The sequence below is a fragment of the Hemitrygon akajei genome, unplaced genomic scaffold, assembly GCF_048418815.1.
Source record: "Hemitrygon akajei unplaced genomic scaffold, sHemAka1.3 Scf000109, whole genome shotgun sequence".
NCBI classification, from domain to species: Eukaryota; Metazoa; Chordata; class Chondrichthyes; order Myliobatiformes; family Dasyatidae; genus Hemitrygon; species Hemitrygon akajei.
The window spans coordinates 342,362-345,592 of record NW_027331995.1 but is presented as its reverse complement, the minus strand read 5'-3'; the positions used below and the strand labels follow the sequence as shown (position 1 = coordinate 345,592).

At 46.7% G+C, this 3,231-nt stretch overlaps 1 non-coding gene across 1 annotated transcript; it reads left to right on the top strand.

Annotated features, from left to right (window-relative positions):
- The first annotated feature begins 1,973 nt into the window (after nt 1-1,973).
- trnal-caa (transfer RNA leucine (anticodon CAA)) lies at nt 1,974-2,087 on the top strand. Its single transcript has 2 exons — nt 1,974-2,011; nt 2,053-2,087. It is a non-coding gene; the product is annotated as a tRNA-Leu (tRNA).
- Nucleotides 2,088-3,231: the final 1,144 nt, after the last annotated feature.

Here is a 3,231-nt window from a genome sequence, read left to right as displayed (position 1 = left end):
CTTGTTTACGGTTTCACCCATTGCGCGTCTGTCCGTGCCTTTGAGCGCGTTAAACGACCCCGCGGAGGAGAGGGACACGGATTAGTCGAATTCAGGATCTGCACTGACGGAAGACAGCCGAGAATTTTCCCTGACCATTAACTCTACTCTCCTACTTCAGTCCATCCCGCTCTATCACTTCTGCAGCAAAGGAACTCTGAAATACTGAACTGCCAGACCAGACTCTCCTGCAACCCAGTCTCATTATCGGCTCAGATACCATGATTCCAGGTTTTGATCCAAGCAGTGAGTTCACCGGCTTATTCTCAGATACTTCTACCACTGAAATATACGCACCTCAGGTCACCAGTCAGACCTTGCTCAATGATTGCATTCCTGACGTTGTGTGAGATCTTATCAACATGTCTGCACAATTTCCGCATTAGCTGTTCTGGCACCCTGGTTCCAATTCCCCTGTAAATGTAGTTTAAGCTTCATCATACAGCGCTAGCTAACCTTCCGACAAGATATTACTACACTTCCAGTTACGCACAAACCATCTTTATCCACAGGTCTCAGTTTCCCTGGAAAAGAGATCAGTGATCGTAAAATCGTATGGCCTGTCTCCTATACCAAACCCTTAGCCACGTGTTAATCTGAATCATATTTCCATTTCTCGCCTCATTAGGACGCGACACGTGTCGCTGTCACAACCCCGAAGATCCTGACCTCCACCTCAGCACCTAACTCTCTGAATTTCCATTGCAGAAAGTCGTCACTCCGATGTCATTGGTACCACAACCGCTGCCTGCTCACGCTCCTGCTGAAAAATGTTCAGGATTTGATCCACGTTGTCCCGGACCCCGGCACCCGGGAGGTAAAATACCATCCAGGAATCTGTCTTCCCCTTCCCTTTTGAGTCCAAAAACCAGACTCAGTGCCAGCGGTCCGACCACTGTGGCTTTTCCCTACCAGGTCATCCAACAGCAAACCGCATCCAGATGTTTCTGATGGTGATGGCCATAGGGATAGTCTGCACTGCCTATTTAAATCCTTTCCTCTTCCTGACTGTCCCACAGATCCCTGTGTCCTGCACCGTGGGTGTATCTACCACTCTGTTTGTCCTAGTCCATCACGCCATAGGGCGGATTGTTACAAGCGGCAGCTGTGTGCACTTCTCGCAGTTGTCGTCATCAGGAACTCTGGAGGTCTCCCCGCCTTCCACATCCCGCGAGGAGCCTTCCACTTAGGCGGTGGCCGCCCGCTTGTCCCTGTCTTACTTTAATGTGTTCTGTGCCTGTAACACTGGATCAGTGAACCTGAGCGAATTACGAACTGTTCAGCGTCTCATCTCTCAGAATGGCCACTGCTCTAACGTCCAAAAGACCCTGTTTCCGTCTCCTCTCTCAGATTAAACATTTACCTACAAGCCTGAACAACATTCTGACTGTTATAACTCATCCATGATGGAAAGATGAAACAGACACAGGAGACCGAACGGCCTTTCCGCACGATGTCTTATGTTCTTGTGAACCTTGTCACATCTTCGCTTTATCCCAAAATCATGAGATTATTGAGCCTTGTAGTCTACTTACCAACATCCATCTGTAAAGCAGCGTTGCCGGGTATAATTGAACCTCCTGCGTTCAGTTTCTGTTGACATTGTTGCGATAAACTCCCACCCAGTTTTTAGATTCAGTCCTGTCTGTAAACGTTTATTTCTCCGCTTCCCTAAATGTGAAAGCGATGAGACTTCCAAGCGTTCTCATCCATCTCAACAAACGTCCTTCCCAAATTCTTGCCGAGACGCGTCTAACGAGTCTTCGAATTGTAATATTTTACAGCTTCACCCTCCACAGAAGCTGCCTAACCTGAGCAAACTGTAACACTCTCGCTTTTATTTCCGATTGACAAGATGATATATGTGTTTGAGTGTATATGACTTTTCTTACAAATCAGGCATTTATTCTGTTCTCAAACACACATCAAAAGTTATCAGGGTGGCCGAGTGGTCTAAGGCGCCAGACTCAAGGAATGAAAGTCCTTCCGACAAACGGGAGTGTTCTGGTCTCCATCTGGGGGTGTGGGTTCGAATCCCACTCCTGACAAGATTTGTCTTTAAGCATTCAATCGAGGCGACGTTATTTCTGCAAACAAACCCTGTGTTTTTGAGGTGGATTAGAAAAACTGTTGGAGGATAAGATTATGTTTTTGACACTGTTCATCGTATTGCAACAGGTCACCGTACACCGAGTTCTGAGTGAGTGATTTATTCAGAAAAACAATTCACGGTGAAGCATCTCGTCCCGAAACGCCGACTGCTTACGCTTTTCCACAGGTGCTGCCTGGTCTGCTGAGCTCTTCCTAGCATACTCAGCTATTCAATATAGAAAAGTTTCTGAAGTGAAATCATTGGTTGTCAGATTATTTAATGGATGGGCATGTGAGCGTACATTAGCACCAGTTGATCAAAGGTCTGATTGCTGATGGGTAGTAACTGTTCTTGAACGTGGTGGTGCGAGTCCTGAGGCTCTTGTACCATCTACCCGATGGCAGCAGCGCAAAAAGAGCATGGCAGGATGGTGACGACCTCTGACGGTGGATGCTGTTTTCCGATCACATCGTTTTATGTGGATCTGCTTAATGTTTGGGAGTGTTTTCCCGTGATGGACTGGGCCGAAATCACTAACTTTTTAAAGATTTTCCTTCAAAGGTATGCTATTTCTGTACCACGTCTTGATGCAGACAGACAATATACTTTCTACGACACAACTATAGAAGCTCATCAAGGTTTTTGATGTCATGCTGAATCTCCGCAGTCTCCTAAGAAAGCAGAGGAAAGAGTTATACCAACAATTTAAAGTTACTGACGCGCCCCGCCTCTGATCCTCCAAGGAGAACTGGCTCAAGGAACTCTGGTTTTCCCTCTGCTGAGGACAACAATCAGTCCTTGGTCTTGCCGACATAGAGTGGTAGGGTGTTGGCATATCTTGTTTAAAACGATCCCCTCTTGATAAAGAGGTCAACATGTGCCTGGAGGCGCAGGAGGTTGGAGAGTTCCTCAATGGATACTTTGCTTCAGTATTCATAAGTGAAAAGGATCTTGATCAGGGTGAGGTCGAAATAGAACAGGCCTGTGTGATGGAGAATGTGGAGATTAAGGAAGAAGAAGTGTTGGATCTTCTTAAAAACCACAAATCCCCGGTTTCGGACGAGATATACCCCAGGTTGCTGTGGCACGTGAGAGAAGAG